This window comes from Prosopis cineraria, unplaced genomic scaffold (assembly GCF_029017545.1).
Source record: "Prosopis cineraria cultivar Desert tree isolate PC_DT_omini unplaced genomic scaffold, ASM2901754v1 PC2, whole genome shotgun sequence".
Classification (NCBI taxonomy): Eukaryota; Viridiplantae; Streptophyta; class Magnoliopsida; order Fabales; family Fabaceae; genus Prosopis; species Prosopis cineraria.
Genome location: NW_026555333.1, coordinates 18,415,254 through 18,422,031, shown reverse-complemented (window position 1 = coordinate 18,422,031; position 6,778 = coordinate 18,415,254).

Below are 6,778 nucleotides of genomic sequence, written 5' to 3'. Positions count from 1 at the left end.
ACCTTCAAGGAAGATTAATTGCATATATTGACTGATTAGTTGCATATAAAGAAGACTTTTGTATATGAGGGGAGCCTACTACATCAAATAGAAACATCTTGCATATAAGTGGTTAGTTGCTTGTTTGTGGAAGATGATTGCATTCACTTGAAGATGCCTGCATAAAAGGGAAGATGGGTTACATGTGTACAAAAGGAAGGTTGAGTTTTTCATGATATCTATGGAATATATTTGAATATATGGCGGTCTTTAGGCTCTGATTGCTACATTTACTCGAATATACTAGCCACATATCTTGAAAACTTAGTGACACTAATGCTGAAGCACTCTTAACCCATATGCAAGCTAACTTCAGTAAAATGCAATAAGTCTAGTTGCATATGCAATCAGTTATTCCTTGCGTAGAGAATGAGTATTAAGTTTTTCATGATATCCATAGAGTATATCCAAATATATAGTTGCCCTTAGGCTCTGAATGTTACATTTATTTGAATATATTGGCTACATATCCTAAAAACACATGGACATCAAGGTTGAATCACTCTTAGCACATATGCAAGCTATCTTTAGCAAGATGTAATAAGTCTAGTTGCATATGTAACCAGTTTTCTCTTGTGCGGAGAAGGAGGGTTGAGTTTTTTATTATATCTATGGAGTGTATTCAAATATATGGTTGTCTTTAGGCTTTAAATGCTATATTTATTTGAATATATTGGCCACATATCCTAAAAACTCAACGGCATCGAGGCTAGAGCACTCCTAACACATATGTAAGCTATCTTCAGCAAAATGCAATAAGTCTAGTCACATATGTAACCAATTTTCTCTTGTGCAACGAATGAGTGTTAAGTTTTTTATGATATTCATGGAGTATATTCAAATATATGGCTATCCTTAGGCTTTAAATGCTACATTTATTTGAATATGCTGGCCACATATATTGAAAACTCAGTGACAGTGAAGCTAAAACACTTCTAACCTATATGTGAGCTATCTTTAGTGGGATTCAATAAGTCTAGTTGAATATACAATCGGTTTTCCCTTGTGCAGAGAAGGAGTGTTAAGTTTTTCATGATATCTATAGAGTATATTTGAATATATGACTATCTTTGAGCTTTGAATGCTATATTTATTTGAATATACTAGCCACATATAATGAATATAGGAATACATATCAGGAAAATGATTGTACCATAAAAGGAATTAAACCTCACTTTCTTAATTTGTTAGGAAAAATGTGAAGGTTATTCAAATGTCAATTATATGATATTTATTACAACATGGCCAAGTGAATCATAAATATATAAATATTGAGTTGATTACATCAAAAGAAACATACATAGAGATATAATCACATCAAAAAGACACATCAAGTTAGGTAGACATGAACCATGAATAAAAGACTTAAATATCCTAGCTATTGAACTCTAATTTTCCCCACCTCCTTCCTTGTAATCTCCTCACTATATAAACATGTAATACCATCATCAAGGTAATTAAAGAATAAACCCCCAAGGATTACCAAGTTTTTATAATTTTCAAATGGAAGACAAGCTTCAAACCATTTACCAAGGGATCCTAAGATTTCAATATTTAAAACTCTCCCAAACATTTTCATTAAGCTCAAAATGGGGTTTTCAAAGTATTGCGAAAGCTTAAAAATAAAATGAGACCTAAAACACTTATTTTAAAACTCAAATCTATCATTTATGTAGAAAATGGGACATATTTCATGGCCAAGTGCTATTACACCATGGCGTCCCTCTCCTCTGTGCCATGTGCCGTAGTGCATTGCACAAAATATGACAGCAAATAGTTATTGTCATATGACAGCATTGGGAGCAAATTTTTGATGCATTCTAAATTTTCGTCCATCGTCTGATTGAAGTGATTTTGATGTTTATATGAAGCTTTCTCCTAGCTCTAACTAATGATAAAATTTCATACTCAAATTCATTTTTTACAAAAAGTTAGATGCTTAAACCCATTTTCACCATTTTTTCACAAAAAACTCACCACAAGGGTGTTTAAATTCACACACAAGTGCCAAAAGCCTACACTGACCACTTAATCACACTTAATGGACTCCTAGGGGACTCGTGCAACACACCACACTCAACCAAAAACATATAAATCACACATTCACCCCTTAACCTCATATTTTATAAAACACAAAGGAGAGAAAATCTCTAATAAAACAATCATTTTCATTCCAAAACAATCAAAATATATATTTTCCTACTTGCACAAGTACTTTGGCCTTATACAAGAGTTTACAACTAAAACTCACTAACCTAAAGCATAAAATACGCAAGTTTTATGTTATAATAATACAAAATGAGTACAACCACTCTATAATCATGTGATTCCTAGTTGGCAATTTAATCAACATTAATACGCATAAAACAACAAAATAAGGCATATTAAAAAGGATAACTCTATAATCCTATGCTTCAACACGTTTTCCCTTGTTTGGATTCGATGAGCTAGGTCTTGAAAAAATTGAGAATTGAAGGGTGAGTACAACCACTCGGTGATCAAGTTTCACCTAATCTATACAGTTGCATATCAATTAGAAACAAATGCAATTGGCAATAAACTCACGCATAAAGCATATTTGAAAATGTATTACTTTGGCCACAATAATAATAACCATATGACTAGGCTTCAAATATATAATTATATATACATTAACAATGCACAATTTGGGGTCACAATAATACCATTTATGCGCCCTAAATCGTATTAGACCACAATACTAACAATTATATGGTCAGGACTAAATGCATGATCATATGCCAACTTTATACCCTCCTGTTACCTTTGACATAAAACCGATGACTATTTGTTGGCTACATCCTTCACGGACTACCCAACCTTTCACGTATGAGGAGCTACTGGGTCAGGGTCAACTCACTCACTTGTGTAATCTGATTTTCCCTAATACTAACAACTATAAGGTGTCATACTTTTAATCTAGCCTCTTCATGAACCAGTTAAGACTAATTAGGTTTAAGTTCCTCATGGAACAAATGGGATAGTCCCAAATTAACCATGAGATAAGGGCTACCTCCTTATTTTAATGGTTGATGCTAAGGCAAGCTTTCGATTCTAACAGTCGCTACCAAAACCACGTGAGTTTAATTAGCTACTCCACTCTATAGGTGAACTCTCGTCAATAATAATGTTATGCATATTTTGACACATATTATATATTTTTGACAAAATTCACAATCATTACTCACTCCCAACACTCTCCACATCATGCATATCATATAAAACATATTTTTGTGATACCACATTGTCAATTATTATCATTAAACATAGATATTCCTTATACATACAATTCTTCATTTTTTAAAGTATTGTCATGAATCACACAACACATTGCCAATAATTGCATCAATAATTTTCTAAACAACAAACAAGTTCAAATCATAAATTTCAATAAGTAACTATTAACATACAACTATCCAGATTAGAATTTTCCTAATTATCTCAAACCTTTAGCTAGGTGATCCTACCACTGAAGGTGAGTTCAAACCATTATGAATGTGCACTTGGTCTAAGAGTCTATGGTTTTAATTAAGGTGATATGGAGGCTTGGATGGTAGAATGATCATGTTAGTGGTAAATTATTTGTGTTGATGAAAAAGAGTATGTTATATATACTAAAAGTATATTTTAAGGTTTTATAATTTTACTCTCTTATAATTGTGTATATTAATTAATAGTAGTGAATTATTTTGTTACTGAAATATTTATCTCACCTCGTGATTATATTTTATAGGCGAGGGCTTCGGTAAAGGGAAGAGGTGACTAAAGAGTAAAGAGCATTGTTGTATAGCTCTGCCCTTTCCTCTTTTTGGGTATTGTAATGAATATTGCTATTATATCATGCCAACTTAAGAACATGACATTATTTTGTCATCACTTGTATGGATTTGGGATATGTGTGCGCATCTTGGCCTAAGGTTGATGTTATTGTAATTAAACGAGTGTGTTTGGCCAAGATACAATTACAAGTGATATATATTTGAGTGATTTGTGTGCCAAAATGACCAAAGTGATATGTGTGTTAAGTTTTTCCACCCCTTTGTGTTGTTGTAAAGTAGGAGTTTGGTGGTCATTTTGAGTGTGAATGCTTATTTATATGATATAATTGATTTGTCATATTGTATATAGTTTATTTGAGGTGACCAAAGTGTCTCTAGGGCTAATGGCATTTAGTATTATGAATTGGACACCTTTGAAAGTGTTTTAAGGTGAAAACAAACCATTTTAGGTTTGTGTATCTATTTTTTTAACAGATAATCATTTAAGTATGAGACTAGTGTCATTAGCTAGAAGGCTTAAAGAGCTTTATGTTAACACTTGAACCGCTCAAATTAGATATTGGATGGCAAAACGACGCGCTCTGAAAGTTTAGAATACTGTCATGACAATAATCTACTGTCATGATTGCTGTCATGACAGTAGGTACTTGTGCCACGGTGCAAATGCCTCCTAAGAGATTCATTCCTTTGTGCCATCCACCATTGTGGGCATGGCTTGTGCTATAGCAGACAGATCAAAATTTTTAAAAAATGGCTTTTCAACTTGATTTAAAGTGTTGTTTGATTTTTATACTTTCGTATTTATATTAATTTAATTTTTAATTATGGTTTGAGTTCAAACAATATTTTAAAAAAAAATTTTTTTAGGATCTTATTATTTTAACTTATTATCTTTTAAACCCTTAGATTATGATAACTTTTACTTGAAATTTTATTTAATCCTAAATATCATAATGGCGTGTAAGAGTATTGTTCTGGTAATGTTAAGCAGACATTACACCTAACGCCTTGGAAGAAATTCTTTGACAGACTTGGTGCACCACGTCATTTATGTCCATTCAATGAAAATATGACATTTAGATAGCATTAAGTATAAATTGATTCTAATATTAATTATAGTAGAAAAAGAAAAGGCAAGAAATTAAATAGGCATTCTATAATAAAAATAAAGTCATTAAAAATAATAACTCATAAAATTTTATTTGATTGAATTGGTGCAATTTTAGTGGATGAATCATGGATAACATAGTATAATAGGTCTACCTAAAACTTTCTTGACTATAGAAATCTGTTGAATCAACTATACTTTAAAAAATATAATGCATAGTCATCATTAATTTTGGATGAGATATTTTGATCAAGCTAGGTTGCAACCATCTACGATCTAGTGTCTAAAAGTCAATAGCTTCAAGTTATTTTGATCAGGCTAGGTTGTGACCCTTTTAAGTAAAAGTTCTATTATCCAATGCCACTACATCCTCAGGACTCAAATTTAAGACCTCCAGTGAAGCTAATATAGCTCCTTTTCTAGATGAACTAAGCAACATAAAAAAGGGAACGATAAATATTTTCAACTGAGGTTAGATTTTTTAGGATAGAGGCTCTACTTAGAGTCAGGAAATGGGAGGGTCTGGCCCTTATGGGCCTAAGTTTGAAAGCTTAGTTACCTCAGTTTCACCCAAAAGTTGAGGCTCGACCTTTATTCAAAGGGCTCAAGGCTGAGCCCATAAGCTCGTTTATAAAAAAAATAAAATAAAATTTAACATTTTAATTTACTTAAAGTATTCTAAAATTCAAGATACATCAAACCAAAGTCTCACATAATCTAAAAAATAAACTCAAGATTTAGAAATTCAAATAAGATAGAGACAAAAGTCATGATTAATGCTAATCAAGATCTCCCTCATCATTTCCACAAATAAAATATTAGAACTCTCAGAGGTAGGTTCACTTGTTAAGATAGAGGCGAAGGCTCAACGTTAATTATCTCTGCAACTTCTTTTTCATCACCCATAATAAATATTAATCAAATTATGTCATTTTCAAATGTATATTTATAAATATCACAAGATAAAATATAAAAATAACCATAAATGGCACAAAACTGTTCAACCAATTGCAAGTACAAATCAATGCTTGCACATTATTTGGAAGGAGGCGGCAATTATACTTTATTAGAACACGAGAATTAATGCTAAAAGCCAATTCACTAGCTACTGTAGTGATCAGAATACTTAAAATATCGCATGCCATCTTTAAGAGATTGGAAAATCTTTATTAATTAGTTTTTCACCAATGCAAAACATCTAACTCTGAAAATTGGTGACCGTTAAGGGAAGCTTCTTCCAAATAATAATTTAATTCAAATTTTTCAATGGAAGAAACATCCCTACTCTTAAAATTAAAAAAATCCTACACAAAAAAAAAATCAAGTGTATCAAACAAGAAATTACAATTTATAAACCAACAACAATGACTTAAAAACTTACACATAAGCTTGAGTCCAAGACAAGGTTGGTTCTCTCTTCTTCTTTAACATCCTTTCGTTAGTGCTTGAGCTTGGTTGACTTTATGTTGGAATTGAACTTAATGTAAGATTAATAGAAGATCCACCCATTTCTTTGTATTGATCAAATATATGATACAACTTCTGCTTGATATTATCAACTTTCATGAAGTAATTCATAGGATCAATCAGTAAGTAAAAATATTTAATTGCTTCAAGCTTTGCTTATGGATCAAAAACACTTCAAATAGAAAGGATTATACTATAGTCACTCTAATACTTGTCAAGTTTCTCCTTCATTTTAATCACCATACTAGAAATCACAGGATCACGATTGCCAGTGACTTTATTTAATAAAATCTCAATTTTTGATATTTGCCCAAAATACATATTTGAGGTAAGATAAGATGTGTCAGAAATCAAAGTTGTAATGATT